Source organism: Spermophilus citellus, assembly GCF_964194105.1.
Source record: "Spermophilus citellus genome assembly, chromosome: 10".
Taxonomy (NCBI): domain Eukaryota; kingdom Metazoa; phylum Chordata; class Mammalia; order Rodentia; family Sciuridae; genus Spermophilus; species Spermophilus citellus.
In genome coordinates, this window is record NC_138197.1 from 87,419,006 (window position 1) to 87,442,954 (window position 23,949).

General features: G+C 41.4%; 1 long non-coding RNA gene across 1 annotated transcript in view; it reads left to right on the forward strand.

Moving 5' to 3' along the window:
* The first annotated feature begins 1,264 nt into the window (after window positions 1-1,264).
* Window positions 1,265-23,949, forward strand: part of LOC308657529 — a 49,921-nt gene continuing 27,236 nt past the window's right edge. Inside the window, exon 1 of the long non-coding RNA XR_014023956.1 lies at window positions 1,265-1,900. This is a non-coding gene — a long non-coding RNA (uncharacterized lncRNA). The remainder of the gene's footprint in view (window positions 1,901-23,949) is intronic.

The window sequence follows — 23,949 nt, forward strand, 5'->3', positions numbered from 1 at the left end:
CACTTCTCAGCCTTCACAATGAACTGAGTTAATTCCCTCCTCATGTATCTGTATAGATCCCGTCAGTTCTCTCTGTAGAACCCTGCTGGAAACAAAGAGCAAACTATCTTGATAATTTTCCTGGTAACCAAGAAATGATGAATAATAAGTATTAGCCACTGTCTGTTTATGCCAACAGTAAATTTTAAAATGTCTTCTATGGTTTTTAACTGCTAAGATGCCTACTACCAGAATTGAATATTTGTATTTGAGCTCCACATTGGAACTAGGTCTGCTTGATTACTATGCCAACCAATATCATTACTGCATTGCTTAGAGTCTCATTTTGTCTTACAGAGAGATACTATTCAATATTATACATCCTTAGGTGTTTTAAAATTTCAATGGGTTTTACCGCTTTCTAAATAGGGGCTTTCCTTTTCTGCTATACCTTTGTTATCCAGAAATATTAAACATATTCTTTTTTACTTTTTCTATTTGCTTTCTTTGATAGCATTCAAATTTTTAAAAATTTATCCATTTACATCCTGAAAGGTGTGATGAATTCCATGGTTTTATTAAGTTCCCATACTTTGCTTTCTGATCCTTTCTTTCTCTTCCTCGCCCCTCTCCATAAAAGCCTGGAAGTGACACACAACTGCAGCCCTTTGAAGAAGTGGACTATGGTGTGGTGGCAACATCGAAGGACAATCGCCCTTGGTTATTCAAACCTTTTCAAGAGGAAGTTGAAGGCCAGTCTGTCATAGAAGCCCAGGAAGACCCAAAGGCTACAGTGGCAGTTTCAACTGGCATATGGTTAGTAGTAAAGGTTGAGAACAGATGGTGACTGGAATTCGAAGCAAATATTTTCATTTTCCAAACAGCAGACACAGCGCCAGGCCCCTAATGGCAGCGTATCACATTTCAGTGAGAGAAACCTGAGCTCCATGGTAGGCTTTGGCTTCACCCTCAGAGAGGAGTAGCATGTTCCACAAAGGCAGCATTTGGGAGGAAGGCCCCCCCTCTTCCCCAGGCCATGAGCACAGATGTGCTCTGCTGGCTGCGACCCTGCTGGCTGGGACACAGGTCTGAGAGGAAAACAACATCCAAAAGCTAGGCCCTGTCTTTGGCCACAGATTATAGCCATAAGTGATACCAGACGAATATTAAAAAGAAAATGCCTCATCCACAGAAATGTGCTTTAAGGATGACTCATCTTACTTGTGTATATATGAAAGAAAAAGGTTGAGATCTGGGTGACAGCTATTGATGAATTAGGGGACCACCTCAGCACTGATCTTAGTGTATTGGTCTTACTTCCTGCAACTCACTCACGACTGACTGTGTGCAGCTACCCCCAGGAGGCAGAGGGGGCCAGGAGCCCAGTGCTGTTGAGGAGAATCCCAGCTGTGTGCTTGGATAAAGAGGGACTTGACTGCAGTTAGGGCAGTTGGAGCTGTGCAATTGAGTGTGCACAGGTGTGGGACACACTTCTCAAAAGGGAGCAGGGTGGAGAACAGAGCACGCGGCCCTTTCCCTCGGCTTTCTTTAAGGCTGTGCTGCTGGGATGCTTCTTTCTCCATGCTGATTGGAATCTATCAACATTCTTGGTCCTTGGCATTTCTACCCCCAGGGTCTTTGCTTAAAGGATTTTGCAGCTTATTTTTCTCCTTCCTGATTGCACATGGTAGCCCCTCTTCGGCACACGTGTGCACCAGGGCTCAGCTTCCGTGACTCCTGCCCTCCAGCCACTGCTGAAGATATGAACCTCTGGGAGGGAGCAAAAGGATTAAAGGGACAAGCCTCTGAAGTTTGTATGAATTGGAGCACTTGAGGAGCAGAGCTTGATTGACATTGGAGCTTTCTCATTGACATATTCTGGATCCTGTTGGGAACTTCCGCTGCCTTCTTTATTCTCAAGGTAGCTATTTCAGAAAGTTAATTAACCTGACTATGATATTTTGCTCTTCTGGAGCTCAAGATAGGCCTGGAATTTGCCCTTTAAAAATGACCCATACCTTGGGAAATGTGGCAGGCAAATTTTCATCCTTTTTTTTTGTTGTTGTTTTAATAAGCTTATTTTTTTTCTTTCATTCACTTGATAGTTACTGATTTCACTCCTCTTCTTTAGATTCATTAGTGTACATATTTACTAATTGCCCGTTTTGTGCAAATTATTGCATTAGGCACTTAGAAGAACACAAAGAAGTAGAAAACTCAGTCTTTGACCTTAATGAATTTACAGTCTCATTGGGATTATGAGACTTTAAATGATTGATTGACACACTTCAGAATATTTAGATCTTAATGGCTGAAACAGGTGGTTATGTGCTATGAGAATTTCAGCACATATTTTTCTTTCTGTCATCTTGGTCTTTGGAGTTAGACAGCATGGGTCTGAATCCTGCATTCACTGATATTAGCTATGAGACCTTGGACAAATTGCTTGCCCTTTCCGTGCCTCAGTTTGTTCATCTGCAAAAAGAAGGATATAATATATACTTCTCAGGAGTTGAGCAGATTAAAAAGCCTTATTAAAAGCATTTAATGCTATGCCTGGCACATAATGAGTGCTCAATATAAATCATTATGATTATTAACTAGCTGGTGATGTAATTCACCCCTCAATGCTGTGAACAGGCAGATGAGGGAAAGCTGCATGTCAGATAGAGTGTTTATTTTTCAGAGTATGTGATGACATCGTGTGCAGTGTATCTAAGACAGTATTCAAGCCCACAAATTCCTTATTTTCCCACTTCTATTCATTAATCACTAAAATAGATATGAGGCTAGGGATATGATGCATGGTTGACCCAAGGTTTTGCCTAATGAAGTCACTCAGACCCCAGACTGCTTAAGTATAAGGACAGAGTGGCGGGGGAGGTGCATCCTGCTCAACAGAGAAAAGATATTCCAGGAAATCAGCACCAATCCCAGGTACATGGAGGGACAAAGGAAGAAAAGAAACATAGAAGGATCCCTAGACCTTATTTCTAACCTGTTGCCATGTTATATTTTCTTTCTTTAATTCAGTAGGAAAGCTCTCCACTTGCTCTCCAGGGAGTACAGATACCCCAGGGATAGGGCCTGTGAGCACACAGATTACAAATGCTGATATGTGTATAAATGAACACTTGCCAAGCCTGTGTTTTTAAAACCTCCTTCAAACTCACCACCCACCCATGTCTAGTTCAGAGCTAGGCTTGGTGACTGATGGCTCCATGAGAAGATTTCAGTTTGTCTGCAGCGAGTGTTTTTCTGGTGAGTTTGGGGTACGCTTTGCTTCCTCTCTCACCACCTGTGGTTAGGTCACTTGCTTGCCACAGGAAACGTCAGCTGCAGGTGGGAAGGTGGGGTCTGTGAAACTGACTATGTTGGAGCTTTGTGTATTTCTCCCTTTAAAGCTGCTGTGGAAGAGTTCATGTTGGAGGGTCTGCAACCCTCTCGTTAGTTTAAAATGTTTCAGCCTGTGAAATTGTTTCCAGGCTACAGGGTTTTCCCCAATTCTTCTCAGACTGTGAGCCCCAAAGGAAGGCCAACAAAGGACAGAGCTCAGATCATGCTCCCTGCCTGTTTCCACGATGTGCTTTCTCCATGACTTACACAGTTCACTTAGGACCTGTGCTAATTGTCCTACTGCTTTATTAGCATTCACCTGAAGGCTTCTCACCTGGAGGCTAGAGGGCATTTGTTACCAACATCATGAGCATCTCCCATCCAGATGTTTAATACAATTTCCAGATGAACTTCTAGCTAGAGATATAGAGATTCAAGAACAAGACCAGAAGATGTTTATATGTCATTAAACTAGTGAAACAATAACAACCACACTACCCACGGGGGCGAGAGGTGTTGTATATGTGTATGCACCCACAGAATTGTACCAATTTCATATGAGTAGCACAATTATATTACATGGCATGGAGGGGCTAATGGTATTATGAGGTTAACTACTGATAATGTGAATCATAGCACAACTTTTGTAATCCTGATTTTGTATCCTTTTCTATTTTAAATACAGGATGCTTGCAGCCTCAGAAATTGAGAGTGATCTAAGACCTCTCTTTTTATGTTAAAGAGGCTTTAATAGGCCCCAAAAACTGCCACGAGTTTTAATTGTGCTGATTAAAACCAGAGTACCATGTACTGATACAGGTGTAAGGGTATTTATTATCACAACAAGAAAAATCTGAAGAAACTGGAACCATGTTAGAAAACCAAGAAGTCATGTTAATCTAAGTATAGATGTTTAGAAATTTCTTCTGCAAGTGCAGCTTATTCTATGACACCCAGGAGAGGGCTCTTCAACCTTTGTCTCAGCATTGGCAGGTCATTTTGAATCTTCACAATCATGTAATTTTACATTCATTCATTCTGCATTTTATAATGCCGGCTAAGCACTAGACACAATGGATGTAAAAGCAACGTGTACATTGTTCTATTAGATGCAAATATCATTATTCAGAATTTGGTACTGGATTACATCCAATGATGTAGCTATGGTGTGGAGTCCTTTGTGCATAGATGAAAAAATCCCAAGAGACTAGACCTGGCAGGAAGGAGCAATCTGTGACGCCCAGGTCTTCTGACATAAGACTAACCAAAACACTAACAGGAAAAGCTGTTTAAAAACAGCCTGGAGTTGAGGACTGTAGTGTTTGCCCCTTAGGTGCAGGAGGCTGAGCCTTTGGCTCTGAGAGGTGTTTCAGAAATATTTGAATTGGCCTGAATTCCCACATGGGAGGCAGGACCACGCGCCCTTGATGCGAACTGTTTGTTGTGGTTGCAGTTGCCAACCTGGCTTCTCTAGCTTTCAAAGTCATGTTAGCAGATCCTACTCTCCCCTCCTGTGAGTGCTAAAAGGAAAGGGCAGCCTCAGCAGTGAAGAGGTTGAATGAGGGCCTGTGTGTCTGGGAGTGCCAAGAACAGAGGGAGGGCTCTGACAGGCCTCCCTGATAGAGGTTCCTTCTTCCTTTCCAGACAAGAGATAAAATGCCTCCCAAGAAAACAATAGATCAGCCATTATGTGTGCTAAGATGCCTTCTACCAAGGGAGGAAGTTCCCTCTGTTCAGGGGAAGTCAATTTTGGAAAAAGATTCTGACTCCAGTTGTTGCCTAGGCCAGTTCCTATTTTCAACCTGCAGTGGAGCAGACCTGTGAGCTTCTCCAGGTATCAGTGAGCAGAACCCCACCTCAGAAAAGTAGAGATCTGAGCCACAGCCCTCTGAAGTAATCAGTAAGATTACATGTTCTGGAAAAATGTGCATTGTGCCTATAAATAAGAAATAATAGTTACATACTTGGAGAACTAAAAGAGAAGGCGATTGGCACATTTACCCCGTTATAGACTTAGTAACTTCTAGATAATCTAATTTAATTTTTTCTCTCATTTGGTCTGCCTGCCTTCTCTGGGTCTTCTCACTGAAGAGTGAACTGGGGTCTTCTGAAAATTACAGTTAGAGAATTTAACCACTGTCCTCATGGAAGAAAATACCTTTCCAGAAAGCTTCTCAGGAGCTAAAGCAAGTGGTTTTGAGACTCTACATCAATACTATTCTCTTCTCCAGCCACCATCTTTAATCTCCAAATTTCTAGAGCAGTGGTTTTTTTCAAACAGTGATCAAACAATAACCATGATAATAGAAGAAGGAAATGATAATGACTCAGGGATGAAGAAGCCTTAGTTCTAGAGCATTTTCCACCTGCACAACAACTTCAGCTTGGATGCCTGTAGGATGCTATCTTGGAGCGGGACATTAAATTTTTTTTTTATATGATGTACAATTATTAATAATGTAACTCGAGAATGAGACACTAGAATATGTATCCAGTCTCTGTTAACCATCCTACAGAGACACAGAACACTGAATTCCAGTACTGAATGTATCATTTAGAGTGCTGCATCAGCTCTTCAAAGAAAAGCATAATTTTGAGGGCTGCGGCAGAAGCAGTGAAAATAACAGTTCATGTGGAACTGTTTGATCTCTGTCTTGGTTCAAATGGGTCATTCTGCTCATTTTGTTCTTGCTGCTGTTTTCCTTACTCTGCCAGGCTGATGGTCAGCTGCCCCTGTGTGTGCTTGAAGGGGCTATTAATTCACTCATTTGCACTTTGGTGTCTGTGGCATGCCTCTCCTGGTCCAAAGGGCCAGGGCTATGACCTGGAGCCACTTATGTTCTGCACAATCCTATTGCACAGGGCAGTACCATTGCCAAGTTTAACACAGCTCTTAAAACAAAAGAAAAGAACAACTGTATTCCTTCCTTTCTCTTGTGAGCAGGAGAACAGATCAGGTTAAATAGTCACCAGGTTTTTAGATAAGGTTTGTTAGAGGGAGAAGAGAATCTTTTTATTTTTGGTGGTAGGCGTGAGTGTGATCTTTTTTTTTTTTTAAATCTTTATCTTATTTATTTATTTATTATTTATTTTTATGTGGTGCTGAGGCTCAAACCCAGTGCCTCGCACATGCTAGGCAAGCACTCTACCGCTGAGTCACACAACCCCAGCCCCGGTAGGTGTGATCTTAACAAAGAATCAAAGGAAGATGTTTCTAGGACTTGGGTAGGACCAAAGCAAGGCAATTTCTATTGCCATGGGTACAGACCCAAGAGTTTCCAAAAGCCCAAGGTAGCTGTGGAGCACTGGGACCTGAGCTGTAGAGGTTGCTCTCACTGTCCTGGGTTACCCCTGTTCTACTTTTCTCTTTGGCTGTGGACTCCTGGGTTTTGACAGTATCAAGCCACTCTCTCTCAGGAGTAGAGTGGCCAGAGAAACTAAAAAACATCCATTCTCTGCATAAGTTTAGTGTTTTCTGCATTTAAGGTTTCACCCAGCTTTTTATAGATTGAATCATGCAACCTCACTCAAATTCTGCTAGAACTTTTAGGTGGTAGCAGAGATTCTGATGTGATTCTGGAGGTTGTATCTAGGCATCTGTATTTTTAAAACACTCTCAGTTGACCCTAACATTTGTGTTTGGGGTGAAGCCAGCAAGTGAGCTGGATTAGAATCTAGACGGCTGATCTGGAGCTCTTCACTTTCCACTTTCCATTCTGTACTCTTGCCCATTTTGTGTTGCCAGCACACTCTCTCCCCCGCTACCCCCCCTTTAGTCATCCCAATTCTTCGCAAAATTCTACGGGACAACTTTTAGCAGGGCCACTGTAGAGGCTAGAAATCCCTCTCAGCAACTAGAAAAATACAGATGGCAGAGGGTGGATCGTTCACCTGAGCTAATGGCCTTCAGGTGACCCGGTGTTCCTCTTCTGGCCCAGGCAAACGAGAGTGGCCCTTCCACAGGACTTCCATTTCACTTGGTGCCATCAGGCAAATCACTGTATTTAAGAATATTATGAGGCCTGTGCCTACTCAAACATTGTGTGAATTTCAGTCTGAATGCCTCTGTGGAATGCAGCATTCACACTGGGTATCAAAATTGACAAGGGAACTGTCTGTCCACAACCTGATGCTCAGTCTGGGTGTACAGGGAAAGTGTTCAGAGAGTGCAGTCTGCTTGCTGTTTTGAGACAGATTCTCTCTGGATTGCCCAGGTTGGCTTTGAACTTCTGACCTCAAGCCATCCTGCCTTAGCATCCTGAGTAGCCTAGACTATAGGTGTGCACCTCTGTGCCCAGCAAGAATGGAGTTTTACCAGTGAGATGAGCACCCACAGATATTACAGGAAGTGGAGCTTGTTAAAGTTGGGGGCTAGTGGCCAGAATGTTGGTGGTTGAATGTCCAGGAAGTAGGCACTAGGTCACATATGGAGACTCAGGGCCGTATGAGAGATCCTACAGATCAGAACATCTGTGATCTGTACCTAGAGCCTCTGAGACCTTTGCCTCACCCCAGTGCCGTGAATGGCCGTCTCCAACCCTCTGTCGGCTCTGCTCCATTTGTGCGCTCTGTCAGAGATAATGAAATCAGACAGGTCCACAGAGACTTCTTTTCCCTCCTCACAAATTTTTAATAAAACTCTTTGAACAACAGAGCTGGGCATCTCTGAAGCCTGAAATTAAAACGATAAGATGGGAGATTACTCACTTGTCAGTCTGCACCAAACTGCACCACCAATACAAATTCCAGGGGAGTTTTTCTAAATCTGCCGACAATGTGAGGCTCTCCATCTGGAGCCTTTTCTTTTTATTTTTGTATGAAGAAAACCCAGCACCAAGGAAAAGAGATGCTTCATTCTCTGCCACTAGCAACATGAGGATCAGCTCTGAAACAGGTTTCAAGAAAAAAGAAATGTAATTTTTGGAGAGAATTGCTTTTGAATAAATAAGTGTCTTTGATGCAGAGTTCCTGAGACAAAATGTAATCACAGCTGTTTGGTCCACCCCACTCATCCATCTGCCTTTCAGGAGGAATCACCACTGCAGGTTTCTGGCCTTGCCGGGTTCCCCTGCTTGTGTGACTCTTGAAGCTCACAAAGCCTGACTCTGGTGCATCTGCATACAGCACGCCTGGCCCCAGGAACTGCATTTTAGAGGGCAAGATCAACGGTACACAAGCACACATGTTCAATGGGTAGTGCCACATGCCTTGAGATAAAAATAAAGCAGGTTGCAGGACAGTGGGTTGTGGCAGAATGAGGAGCGTGGAGGAGGTATCCAGGATGGTTGTTCAGAGGTCTCAGTCCAGGTGGCAAATTAAATGTTGATGTAGGCTGGCCCTTGTTTCAAAACAAAAATCTTGGCATTCATTATTCATTCTGCAAGTAAAATTATTCCATTGTCCAAAAAAGAGAATTTGTTTAGCCCGAGTTGATCCTGAAGAAAGAATTAGTAGCTGTCTCCTTTTTACCCCTTTCCCATCCTTTGAACTCTACCTTTCCCTCCTTTCTTCTCTTTGTTTTTTCTTGATTATCTCATAACCTGGGAGAAAAACAAATGCAAGATTTTTATAAATGGTTATAAATGGTTCTTTGGGGAATATTGCTAGAAACATAAGCTCTCTTAACACCAAATGTAAAACTTGCTACAATTCCCTCTGCTGTTTCAAATTGGGGGTTCCTAGTAATGGAAATCTTATTGTGGATATCTTCGGTGTCTGGCCCAGACCTTCTGGAATGAGTATATAAAGAACATGAGCTCCTGTTGAAAATTACTCAAGAAAACAATGAATTGCTGATCTGAGTTCTGTCCGAATGTGATTATTTTCCACATTAAGGGATTGAATCTAAATTAGTGACCATTGCACACTGTGGCCTTTTGACTTAGAATAGAGTTGTAGTCTTTCTTGTCGAAAATGTATTTGGGACCATGTGGGTCAGTGTTGTGGCAGGAAAAACAGCCAAGCTCAAGAGGTTTAAGTGAGGCAAATGTAGAGAAGTGGCTGTCAGGAGAGGAGTGGGGAGGGGAGCAAAAGGTCTGGTGAGGCAGCCAGAGATCAGTGAGGATGAAAGCCATTATCACCAGCAGCACTGAAGGACACGGTGTCAGGGGGAATTGTGTTCTCACAGCCCACTGAGGACTATAGTGATGGAGGCAGTGACCTGAAAGAATGCTGAAATGTCAGAGATAAGCAGTGGAAAGAGAGGACAGAACAGAGAAGAAATACTCAAGCAGGTCTCTCTTCCCACTTGGCAAGCATGAAACCCACCCTGAAGCCAGCAGCACCTGGAAGTTTGTAGGGGTCAGGCCCCAGGGTGCAGAGCAGGACAGGGATAGGCTGAGAAGGGAATGTGAGGTGGGCAAATGCAAATTGAGAGTACAGTGACCATCCCTGCTGCCCACCTGCTTATTAGATGCTTCTTCTATGTGCATATCAATGGCAGTTTCTACAACAATCGATTCTTTGTTTCTTCCTTCAGCTTAACAGCCAAATATTGAGCAACATCACACTTGGTAAATTGTCTCCCTGATCAAAGTGCTGAGGTGACCTAATTAAATCGATGGCTTTTAATTTAATTTTTTTCAGCAGTTGGCTTGTGAAGGCTTGATCTGACCATGTGTCCAGTTCTTTTTCCTCCCCAAGGCCCTCTTTTTTACTTTTAAGATAAAAGATAATTTCAAAAGAGTTTAACTATTTTCTCTCTAAATAAACTCCAAAAGAATTTCCTCTTCTGTTCAGTTTTTAGGCCTGTCCATAATTTTCTTATTCCCTTCCAATATTTTCTTTCATAAAGAAGTTCAGGACTTGAAAATCATCTCAAGGTCATTTTCTTGTAGTAAAGGCCATTAAGATTACAGAACAGCCATTTGGAGGGCCTCTCAGCACAGCCTGGTTCTTACCGACTGAGGCCTTTCCAGTGACTGTGCTTTTTGGCTCTGGCTACAATTATTCCATGGGTTACATTACAGGCCATCAGAGTTCCTTTCTTAGCTAAAAGTTTCCTTGGCCTTTGCTGACAGACCTTTTCTTTTATTTTCCCCCTCTCATGAAAAAAAAAGAACAACCTTTGAGAACTTTGCCAAATGCACACATTCAAACAAACTCACCCAATAAATCTGTGCTTTATAAAGTAATGGTTCAGCTAATGTTTATTGTGAAAAATGGCCATTGTCTATATATGTTCATTCACTTCTGAAGAAATAGATCTCCCTGCTGTTTCCTAGGAAGAATTCTTTCCTTTGTCGGCTTCCATGTGTGAACAGAGAGAAACAACCTTTCAACTGATATTGATCCAGTGGCTTTATCAACTCAAAGCCCTACAAAGGGCATGTGAGCTCCTCTTAAAGCTGAATAGCATTACTAATTAGACTTGAGATTTATGCTTCTGTTCATGGAGTGCTTCCACTAACCCTCTCAGTAGCCTGAGATTAAGGACGGCATGCATGAAAGAAATCTCCTGAATATTAAGTGATGTTTTATTGAGACCCATGAGGCTTCACTGTGACATGGGAAGCATGTCATTTTTTTCATTTGTAGCTCTTGAAAGTTTAGGTGTCAACCCCAAAGAGTATATCTACCCCCAAATATACATATTCATACCATTCCAAGTTAAATACAGTCAGTCCCTTCTTTTATTCTCTAAGTCATCAGAAGCTATTTAGACGTGGGCAGGTAAAAAATCCAGTGTAGATATTTCATTTAAGAGCTAATGAGCTATGGTATCAGAAGCTATAAAAAAGCCATCAAGATAGTAGCCAAAAGCAGAGGAAAGAAAGTTCAACCAAAGGACAGCTACTGAAGTCATTGTATTTATGAACAATGTGTTTCCAGGCCTGATGTCTGAAATAGGAAACATGCTTGTCTTTACCAGTTTGGCTTTCTTTGCTTCAATCCTAGAACCTGAATTGTGGTACCAAGGTCAGAGTCATAGGTCTTCCCTGTAACTTGGTAGGTCAGTTCATTTATCTAGGTTGGTAGCAGGGGCTGTTGATTTTCTTGGATATAATCAGAGGGGAAGATCCTTACTGGTTTCTGACCCAGAGGGAAAAGAAAGGAACATTCCTCTGTGGTATTCTGCAATGTGGGTCAACTCCTGAAAGGACTCAGGTTGCTGTGATGCAGAAGTTTCAAACTTCAAGAGGCTGGAATTTTAAGAGCCTCTTGAGTTACTGTGATGATATGGGAACACCCAGCAGGTATCCGGGTACCTGCATTGTCATCATTTGGATAATAAAGCTACTTAACAATTATTAGAACACTCTATTGAAATTGTTGGCATTTAGCCTAGAATTCAGATCATATCCCTTCCCTGGTAAAATCTCATTTTTTTCCCATAGAAATTAGAATAAAAAATTCAACCTCTTTGTGGTCTTTTCTGGCTCTTACCTCCTAACCCATCTGATCTCTCTCCCCCTTTTTCTTGCTTGACTGTCTCAAGTCATGAAATGTTTTTTTTCTGTTCCTCAAACATCCTAAACTGACTCTTGTATCAGGACCTTAATACTTTCAGGCCTATCTTACCTCAAAATGTTCCTGTTTCAGAGAATTCTTTTTCTTCAGACCATACTTTCTAAAATGGTGTCATTATTGCAAGTATTTTCTAATTTATCCTGTTACCTGATTTATTTTTCTTCACAGTAATGATCAAAATTAGTATTGTTTTTTTTCTGTATGTTTATCCAACGAATGCTTCAAAGGGTAAGAACACTTTGGTTTCTATAGTACCTCCATTGGCTATAACAGGATGATATGTAGCAGAACTCAAAATACAATTGTATGGAGAAAATTAATCCCATTGGTTAATATTAATTTCCAATATAAATCATTTGTAAATAGAAGCATGTTATATTTATGTTTTGTATTTTTTAGGGCCCGGCACTACTGGTACAAAACACCCAAACCCTTGCTGTGGGCGTCTCCCCATCTTTGGGTGGTGGTATGGGACTGGTGTTCTGAAGTCAAGATGTAGAATTGATGTTATGAGTTAGTGGAGTACACTGTGACCACTTTGTTCCCTGCCTCTTTTAAAAAATATTTTCCCTTGGGTTACAAATATGCACAGTTACACAAGTTCTGACAAAATAATATTTTTAAATCTATGCTTTATTGAAAACAAAGTGATGCTTTTAACTTTCTCTTGGTGTTCTGCCAATTGGCGACCATTTATCCCTTTTGTAATAGAGTCTATGAGATTGGTCAACTGGTAGAAGATCAGATCTTATGTATTCGCTTCATGTGTTTCTTTCTTCCTGACACTTTGGGTAGCTGCTTGAGGCTTTCACGTTGATTTAAGGAGAATTTTAGAATTATTGTGTCCAAAAACATAGGGCAAAGAAATAGTTAATTAATTTGTTTCTTTGATTTACAAGGGGTTTCCTCTAAACCCAAAGCCAAGACTCTGAGGTAACTGAGCATCCTGCTTAGGAGTTTCTGCAATGATAAAGATCAAAAAGAGAGCAGTGTGTGACGATGGTAGGGCTTGGGGGTTGGGTAGCAGACAGATCTGCCCACCCCATCCTGGAGACACAGACATGTAGGCAGGATGTGACCTTGAAGGCCAGGTCTGGGTTTCCTGGAGGAAGAGAAAAAAGAACAGAGGTGGCAGGGCTATCCCAGAAGGGACAGAGCCACCCAGAGCCCTACCAAGGCTGCAGGTGGTGATCTTCTTTCATTCATTATTCTATCTTTATTCACTACCCTAGCAAAGCTAGGGAGGCCATGTCTCTATATGCCGCAGTCTTGGCTGGGCACAGAATCACGAGCCAATCAAGCAGGAACAAAACTTTATTTTGAAAAAGCCGCTAACACTCTCAGCGCCAGCAAGTCAAAAACCGGTCCTCCCACGAGGGTGTCCGACCGGAACCGCGCGCCGACCGGAACCCCCCCGTCTCCTCCCACCTCCTCCGGAATTCCCTCCTACTATCCTTCCCCAACCAATGGGAACTCTCCAGCAGTCCCGTAAAGTCCCGTAACTTGAGTCCGGTAGCAGGCCAAGGTGAACAGCGGGAGTCCAGTTTGCATATGAATGTAAATTTTAACATAATCATCTCAGTGGCTAGCTGGCGTCACTTTACAACCAAAGGTGCCATACATCGTATATATGCTTGTGGCTCCTAGCATCTGCCCCCTTCTGTTTAGTTAAGCAACAAGCAATGTGGCTAGGGACCGTGCCTGGTAGGTTGTCCAATTTAACATATGGTTCTTACCCGTCATGGGAGAACTGACCTTTAGGCGTCAGCTTCCTGTCTTAGGTTGAATCCACTGTAATCAGAGCAACCCGTCGCTGACTACCGGTCCAGCATTCAGCCATGCTTGTGGATAGGCCTATGCACCAGTGGGGGGGTGAGGTTCTTGCCTCACCTCTGTTGGCCCCCAAATTTTAGACCATCACTAGTAGAAGGGAGGAGGATACAGAAATGCCACGACACCAAGCCAATTGATGGCTCCTTGGAAAAATTGCGTCACTGGTGACACCATCAGCAAAGATATGCCAGTATTACCACAATAAACATGGGGTGAGCTGGCAAGGAAATTGCATCACTGGTGACACCATCAGCAAAGATATGCCAGCAGTACCACAATTCGGTGCACCAGATGATATTTTACAATGTATACAACTGATATATAGTCCAGGCAAGTTCTGCAAGCAGTTCAAATTGGAGGAGTCTATCAATATGTCCATTTCCTCCCAAAGTAAATCAAGTCCTTGATTGAGCATTACTTGTTGAGTTATATTCATTGATGCATCAGTTTATACAGTTTACTGTGATAGCTATCATAGAAGCTGTAGTTTGGTTTTATCTCAGTCTTCACCGGAATTGGGATGGAGATGGAAATTCTGGCAATGATGCTAAAGAGACATTATCCTGAACAGAGTTATTAAATATAATGAAAAGGAATGGTGAAAGTAAACAAACAGATCTGTTAACCATCTTTAACAACAATCATAAACAGCTGTTCACCTAATTTAAATTAAACCATATAAATCACGTGAATAAAGAAAAAATTCGGATCCATTTTTTCATGAGCGCTCCTCATATAAGAAATATGGACATACACACATACAGACATACAACACAAAACAGAAGTGTGCACACAACATACAACACATAAGACAATAGTAAATAAAGGCCTTGTAACTATACTTAGGTGAAATCTCCATTGCAATGTTTAAAAACTCCACAGTCAAAAAAAAAAAATAAATAAATAAATAAATAAATAAATAAATAAATAAAAAATAAAACACAGTCAAAAAATAAAACTGATCAGAAAAACATTAACCTAGGTTTGTATGAGCTCAAAAATAAAATAGAACTTTATGATGTGGAAAAATGCAATAATAAAATAGATACTGAAAAAAAAAACCTTGGTTAATCACTGTCGCAGATGTAAGAATAGCCAAGCTGGAGCTCTGGATGTCAGCTGTTATGGATTTGAGTCAAATCATCTTCTTTTTCTGTAGAAATTGTTTTAGTTAATCTCTCTGGAATCCAAATCGGTTGCTGTTCATCCTGTGGGAAAACACAGACAGCGCCCCGATTCCAGACTATCACTGGATCCGGGCCTTTCCATTGTCCTGTTAGAATATCTTTCCAAAGTACCTTAGGCTTATGTACATTTTTGGGGTACAAATGTCTTTCCGCAGCACTAAGTCCCGATGAATCTAAATTTAAAAAGTTTAGAGTAAAAAGGGTTATTTTAAGTTTATCTTTGGGGGATATATACCCCTTTCCAATTCCCTCCTTTTGTTTTAATAAGTACATTTTAATAGTTTGATGAGCTCTTTCAACTATGCCTTGTCCTTGTGGATTGTATGGAATTCCTGTTATGTGAGTAATACCAAATGATGAGCAAAATTGTTTAAAAGAGGAGGAAGTATAACCAGGACCGTTGTCCGTTTTTAACTGTTTTGGAACGCCCACAGTGGCAAAATTTTGTAAGCAATGAGCTATAACATCTTTAGTTTTTTCTCCGGCATGAAGGGAGCCCATCAAAAATCCGGAAGAGGTATCAACTGTAACATGTAAATATTTTAATTTTCCAAATTCTGGCAAGTGTGTGACGTCCATCTGCCAAATATGGTTAGGTATTAGTCCTCTAGGATTGACTCCAAGATTAACTTGTGGTAAAAATGTCACACAATTTTGACATTGTTTTATTATATGTCTGGCCTGTTCTTTAGTTATTTTAAAACGCTTTTGTAAAGTATTAGCATTGACATGGAACCTTTTATGAAAATTTATAGCTTCTTCTATTGTGGAGAAAATATGTATGTCATGTGTAGATTTATCTGCTAGTTCATTGCCCATACTAAGGGCTCCAGGCAATCCTGTATGTGCCCTGATATGACCTATGAAGAATGGATCTTTTCGGTCCCAGATTAGACTTTGTATAGCGGAAAACAAAGAGAAAACAGTAGAGGAAGGGGAAATCCTACCAGCATCTTCAAGGGAATTAATAGCATTAACTACATACTGACTATCAGAAAATAAATTAAATACAGAATCTTTAAACATCATAAAAGCTTGTAATACTGCATTAAGCTCTACCTTTTGAGCTGATTGTTTGGGTACTAAAAATGTAAAAGTTTGATCAGGAGTAACTACTGCTGCTGTACCATTGTTTGACCCATCAGTGAATATATTTGGAGCATTTATGATAGGGGTTTTTCTTGTCATTTTTGGAAAAACTACAGGATGCTTAGACCAAAAAGACAACAAAGGATTAGATGGTAAGTGATTATCAAATGAAACACTAGTTTTACACAGGATTATTGCCCAAGTATTTAACTCATTAGCTAACTCATCAATTTGATCCATAGTATATGGAGTAATAATTTTATTGGGAGAAATCCCAAACACTCCCTTAGCTGCTTTTATTCCTTTGAGTATTAATTGTCCTACAGCCTCAGGATATCTAGTAAGAATAGTGTTAGGGGAATAAGATAAATGTATCCACAATAATGGACCTTCTTGCCAAAATACTCCTGTAGGAATATTTTTTGTTGGTAGTACAATAAATAATAAAGGCAAACTTATATCAATTCTATCCAAATGCATATTTTCCATATATGTTTCAATGATTTTTAATACTTTTCTTGCTTCAGGCGTTAACATGCGGGGTGAATTTGGATCTGATGGACCTTTTAGAATATCAAATAAAGGTCCTAACTCTCCTGTTGGTATGCCTAGATAAGGCCTTATCCAATTTATGTCTCCCAATAACTTTTGAAAGTCATTAAGTGATTTGAGTTGATCTACTCGTATTTGAATTTTTGGTGGACGGACCATGGTTGAGGATAATAGAACTCCTAAATAATTAATTGGAAGATTTAATTGTACTTTATCTATTGCTATCTCTAGATTATAGTTTTTCAATAAGTTTGTAAGTGTGGCATAACATTCTAGTAATGTGTTTTTATCTTTATGTGCCAATAACACATCATCCATATAGTGAAATATTTGTAGTTCAGGATTTTGGTTTCTAAGTGGCTGGATTGCTTTATTAACATAAATTTGACACATAGTTGGGCTGTTAGCCATCCCTTGAGGGAGTACTTTCCATTCATATCTCTGATCAGGACCTTCATGATTCAGTGCAGGGATAGTAAATGCAAAATGTGGACTATCCTCGGGATGAATTGGAATTGAAAAGAAACAATCCTTAATATCTATAACTAAAACATGCCAGGTTTTTGGTAAAGCAGACAATTGAGGAATCCCTGATTGAGCAGGTCCCATAATAACCATCTCATTATTAATGGCTCTTAAATCTTGTAATAATCTCCATTTACCAGATTTCTTTTTAATGACAAAAATGGGAGTATTATAGGGGGATACGGAAGGTTGTATATGTCCTTCCGCTAACTGTTGTCTGACCAAGTCATGGGCTACTTGTATCTTTTCTTTAGTCAAGGGCCACTGAGGAACCCACACTGGTCTTTCTGATTTCCAAGTAATTTTGATTGTCTCAGTGGCCCTTTCTGAAAACCCAATTCATGTCTATTTATTTCTTGATCTATTTGAATAGGTGCTGTCATACCTTGTTCTTGTTCTCTTAATCTTTTTTCTTTCCTAAAGCCTTGTTTAGCCCTAGTAGTGGGCGCGTTAGGATTGATGTTATTTGTTAATGTCAATCCTAATTGATCTAGGACATCTCGTCCCCATAAATTTACAGGAAGATGATCCAATACATAGGGCTGTATAGTTCCTTCACATCCTTCAGGATCCCTCCAATCTAATACCATAGCACTTCTATGGGGATTTGTTGCCACTCCTAGGCCTCGAAGCGTTTGAGTGGCTTGTTGTAATGGCCAATGTTTTGGCCATTCTTGACGAGATATGATGCTGAGGTCAGCTCCTGTGTCCAGCAGCCCATTAAAGTCATGTCCTTGAATTTTTAATTTTAGCATTGGGCGAGAATCTAAATTTAAAGACAGCATAGCCCAATCTACACCTGTGGAGCCTAATCCCTTGGAACCTCTTTCTACATTACAACTGGAAAATTTATCATGCAGGCTGGGTATTATTAATAACTGTGCTATTCTATCTCCTGGTGAAATTACTGATATACCTCTTGGAGAACTAGCTATAATTTTTATTTCACCTTCATAATCGGGATCAATTACCCCAGGACTTATCATAAGTCCTTTTAGTGTAGAAGAACTGCGTCCCAATAATAAGCCTACTGTTCCCTGGGGAAGAGGTCCTTTTACTCCTGTGGGAATGATTTGAATTCCCATCTCTGGGGTTAGTACTGCTCTGGCAGAGGCGCAGATGTCCAGCCCTGCGCTCCCTCTAGTTTGTCTGATGAGGGATTTAATGGATAATGCGTCCTGGGCACTACCTTGATGGGGCTGTTGGGTTCCTCCATTGCCCCATATATTTGTGGTTTGGGGCCCCGGGGCATTGGGCCCTCTAGTCCGTTTTTTGGCAATGGAGCTTGATACCTTTCTCCACGATATCGTGGGTAAACACTTGGTCCTTGTCCGTTTTTTGATAACGGAATACCCTCTATGGTGGTTTGAGAACGGCATTCATTAGCCCAATGTCTCCCTCTACGGCATCGTGGGCAAATACCTGGTATTCTATTCCTTTGATATCCAGCTTTGTTAAACCCTCCTCTTATGGGGCAACTCCTTTTAAAATGTCCTGTTTGATTACAATTATAGCATGTTCTTGGCCTGGCATCTAAAGCCTGTTGTACTGCTGCTAAGACTTGCCCCTGTTCATTAATGTCTCTACATAATTTAATATATGTGTTTAAATCCTCATGTCTCCATGGTCTAATGACCTCTCTGCAGCAACGATTTGCTTGGTCATAAGCCAGTTGTTTTATAAATGGCATTACCTGTTCTGTATTTCCAAATATCCTAGAGGCTGACTGAATAAGTCTATCTACAAATTCAGCATAAGGTTCATTAGTTCCTTGTATTACCTTAGATAATTGACCTTGTAAGTCTCCATGCCCCTGTAAAGTTTTCCATGCCCTAACTGCATCTACAGCAATTTGTGCGTACACACCAGGGTCATATTCAATTTGTTGTCTTTGACCCTCATAAGGTCCCTTCCCCAAAAGCATGTCCATATTTCTTTGAGGGTACCCAGCTTCTGCATTTCGCCTAGCTGTCTCCATGCAAAATTCCTCATTGGCAACCTTCCATAACAAATATTGTCCTCCGTTTAGCACAGATCGACACATGTTAGCCCAATCTGCTGGTGTCATGTCCAAGTTGGTAACAGATTCAACCATGCTTATTGTGAAGGGAGCTTGCGGCCCATAGGTCGTTACAGCCTCCTTTAATTGCTTTATTGTTTTGAAATCTAAAGCACGGTGAATTCGTTGCCCTCCTGCCTGCTCAAGTACAGGGCATGCTAATCTTTGGGGTCCTGCCTCAGAATTCCGTCCATCAACTACGGTAGTTGAGGGCCGCTCAGCGGTAGATGGAGCTGTTGGCTGAGTTACGCCCTCTGGTGATAGAACGGAGTTGGTAGCAACCTCCTGTTGTAATTCTCCACCTGATGGCTGCTTGTCCTCTAAGCTTGCTTTCTTTAAATTCTCCTCTGTCTGACTAGCTTGAGAGACCTTCTCTTTTGCTTGACCTAGCGTTTTTTCTACCATAGTCTGGACCTCTAACAATTTACTTAACAGTTTTTCGGTTTGTTTTTTATTGGATTCTAATCTACTATAACCTAACCCAATAAGGTAGGATAAAACAAAGCCGAAGCAGAATGAAACAAAGACGGAGCAGACAATGGTTGTATCAATTTTCTCTTTCTCAGGGCTGAATAACTTCAAACCTTGAGCCAACCATTTTTTCCAGTTCGCCTGAGAAAATTCTAGGGCTAGGGAGCTCGAAATGAAAACAAAATAAATCAAAACAAGAACACATTGTTTTCTGAGAAGGTCATCCATCCTGTCGCCTTCCCTCAGGGGCGAGCAATTTACTCACCTCTAAGCTTCAGGCGTTCCCCGCACGGGCCGCCAAATGCCGCAGTCTTGGCTGGGCACAGAATCACGAGCCAATCAAGCAGGAACAAAACTTTATTTTGAAAAAGCCGCTAACACTCTCAGCGCCAGCAAGTCAAAAACCGGTCCTCCCACGAGGGTGTCCGACCGGAACCGCGCGCCGACCGGAACCCCCCCGTCTCCTCCCACCTCCTCCGGAATTCCCTCCTACTATCCTTCCCCAACCAATGGGAACTCTCCAGCAGTCCCGTAAAGTCCCGTAACTTGAGTCCGGTAGCAGGCCAAGGTGAACAGCGGGAGTCCAGTTTGCATATGAATGTAAATTTTAACATAATCATCTCAGTGGCTAGCTGGCGTCACTTTACAACCAAAGGTGCCATACATCGTATATATGCTTGTGGCTCCTAGCATCTATAGAAGGAGGGAGATTTTCCCTATGGGTCTCCACCTGGCCCTCAGCAAAGGACACTCCTATGCAGCCTGAAGACTGGGCTGCAAAGGGAGCAGACACAGAGCTGGGTGGGGGTGGAGAGCAGGGAAATTCACTCCACAAACACAACCCGATTTCACTAGGGAGAAAATGGTAGCTGGCAGCGTTAGGTCCTTGCTAGTTGTTGTCACAAATTACCCCAACCACTGTCTCAGTTCAAATTTAAAGCCTCCTCCAATGTGCTTTCTGGAGACTCTGACCTTGACAAAGAATGTGGAAAGCAGTTTATATAGTATAGGACTTCAAAGCAGACAAGCTCAGTTTTGCTGGCCAGCAGTGAGGAGCAGGGCCAGCCCATATTCAAGAGTTCTCCCATTTGAACCCTTGATGGAATAAAAACTTGGGAACTTTATAAGAGTCCTTACCCTTCCCATCTTCCTATAGACACACTGCCGAAATGATGGGAGCCTATGGGGCACTGAGAAGAGCCATCATGATGTACATCCATTTATCATATATATCACCCCTCTCAGTTAGAAACTTGCCAGTCCTGAGAGGCTTCATCCTGGGGAGGAAGAGATTTTTAACATTTCACCCCAATGACACTGAATTATTAGGGGGAACGAGGCTGCCTTTTTCTTATTATTCCTTCAAAAATCATAGCCCTTCAGCCCTAGATAAACCCTTGGAAACGCAGGACTGTCCCAGGCTTTGGCATGGTGGTGTCCCCATAGGGTTTGAAGCAGACGGAGTGGTCCATCCTCTGCTCTCTGCTTGAATCTGTTGTAAAAAACCTGCAAGGACACCTGTTTTCCTCTTTGTCTTGGGCAGCAGCTGCTGTCAGAGAGCAGACAACATAGGGAGGGAGTGGCTCGTCCTTCTCAGTCCCCCTGCTGTCCCTGTTTCTATGCCTTTCCTGCTCCTGAGTATGTTTTCTTCCTTGCCTTTATTTCTCTTTTTCTGCTTCATTTGGATGCCCTGTGGACTTGTTCATCTTGCAGATCACCTTGCCCTGTTTCCTTGATCTAATGCTTACCCATTGTAAACACTTTTATTTGGGAAGTGGACTGGATTCTCATTTCTAGGTCTTGTCAATTTTTTTTAAGTTTGTAATCAGAGAATCTGCAGCTACCAGTGGTCAGTGTAGCTTCCCTTCTGTCGACCACAAAAGGGTTAACCTTTGGAAGGGTGTGCAGCCCTCACTGGCTCCCAGGCTGCCAGGCTGCAGGGCTGACCATATTAGGAGTGTGTGAAGTGAAGGCTGGCTCCTGGTAGAGCAGCAGGAGCTCTCCTGTCAGTCTGAATTGCAGGAGCTATATTTAGTAACAGGCACTAGGGAATAGCAGCTTCCACGTGGGAGTGGGTTGCTGGAATGCAGATGTGTAGTGAATCTCTCTACTCCAATCCCTGTGGAAGGTTATAGCTAAAGTCTTAGGACAGCAGAGCTCCCCTTCCCCACCTCCTCCAAATTGTCTGGATGGCATTCTTTGCAAGTCTAGGAAGGATAATTTAGTCCCTTTGATTTCTTTTTTCTTTTTTTTTTTTTTTTTAATATGGAGGAAAGGAACTGCAATTGTTGAATGAATCGTCACTCAAAATGCCATAAACAGTGATCTTTCTCTCTGAATTCAGTCCCCACCTCCTTTCCCATGTCTTATTAACTAACCACTAATATGATGAATGGGATACTTTTATTAACACATGAGTTCTCTACTTAGAAAATTTAAAATAAATAAATAAATAAATAAATAAATAAATAAATTTCCATTTGTTTTGCAGGAAATGTACCCTTGGTGTTAGAAGGATTTTATTTCAGGTTATGGAGGTCCTCGAGTCTAGAAATCGGTCTCTATAAAATACAATTATACAAGCAGAACCTAATCATGTATGAATTGATTTTGTTCATACAAATTTATACAAATTCTATGAAAGTAAAAAGGGAAAATACTCATACCGATAAAATTGTTAACACGCTTGATGATGTGAAAGAAATGCCTCTTTAATGGACTCCTGGTAGCTCTTTTTTTTTTAAGAGAAATTTACTTATTCAGCCAGGCATGGTGGTGTATGCCTGTAATTCCAGTGGCTCAGGAGGCTGAGGCAGGAGAATGGCAATTTCAAAGCCAACCTCAGCAATTTAGTGAGGCCCTAATTAACATAGCAAGAACTGTCTCAAAATAAAAAGTGTTGGGGATGTGGCTCAGTGGTTAGGCACCCCTGGGTTCATAAAAATGTTATTTATCCAGAAGCCACTTCTGTGTGTTTGCATTTCCCTTCTCCCTCTTCCTCCTTCTTTCCCTATATTTGCCATTCAGTTGACTGAGGGTTTTGTTTCAATGAATCGATTGTGGTCATTTCTAATTCTGAGACTTGTAAAATAAATATTTAGGTATGGATTCTCCTTGTTTCCTCATATTTCCATCTGCTGCAAATTCACCTAATTTTCTCAGATTATTTGGTAGTGGTAACAGAGTGAAGAATTCTAGTCAAAATATCAAATGGGCTTGGAACTTTGGTTGGAAAATTCATTTGAATAAAAACTAAAAGGATCACGTGTTTAAGCACCATCCACTACAGGTGGAACACTTTTACATGAGTGCTCCAGCTAGAAGGAAATGATTGGACTATTTAGATGGCTTTGGTTAAAACTAACAAATTGTAGTATCACGCAATATGTGTGATTATATGAGGATCCTTGGAGAAATCCAACAGGGTCAGCACACCCTCTTGTGTGCAGTGATAACCTGGTTGTTATTGTTCAACACAAGTGTCCTAGCAGATTTAAGACCTGCATCATGGTGCACCTGCCTAGCAAGTACAAGGCCCTGGGCTCTATTTCCAGCGCCACAAAGAAAAAAAAAAATGCATGTTATAGCCAGAGTTGAGGAATAGGGTAAACCATGACACTTCAAGACAGACTAGAGGGAGCTGGGAATGGGGAAGATATTGAACATGGAAACAGATTTGAGGAGAAGGGAAGGCTGAGTCTGGGTACAGACAGCTGGGAAGGAAAGCCAGCAAAGAAGCTGGAGTCAAGAGGAGACCCCACCAGAGATGGCAGTGCCCACAGAGGCAGGCAGGTGGAGCATGGTGACTGGGAACTTTCACACAGTAGTGTTTAAAGATGCAGGCAGATGGTGAAGAGGAGTGAGATTTGCTAACCAGTGCCAGTCTCCTACCTTTGGAAGAGCACACCTCTTGGGGAGGTAGTATAGGTAGTATGGATGGGAAGAGAAGGCAAGGCAGAGATGCATTTTCTGAGCAAATACAATGCTTATAATCTCAAGATAAGGGTTCAGACACAGACACATCAGCAAGAATCTAACTTGCAGATAATTAGGATTCACAAGACTGATCATGGTAACTTAACTAATGTTTGTCACCCTTTATGTGCCAAGCACTGAAAACATTGACTTAAGCATATATTGCATCCACTGTCTCATCCAATATTTACAGTAAATACAGTAATCTTATGAAGTCAATTATCTTATATTTATCATTAAGCATATGCAGTAATGCAGGGAAAAAGAGGTAACTGAGGTGCCACTTGACTGATGAATGATGGCACCGAGTTTCAATTCCAGGTCTCTAACTAAGACCCCCAAACTTAACTACTTCATATACTAGCTTTCAGAATCTTAAAAATCTATAGATCTATAGATCTTGAAATAGTTTGGGGTTTGATCTTAGGGAAAATGTAAAAAGCGTCTTTCTAGATCTGTTGTTTTTTCCTACAA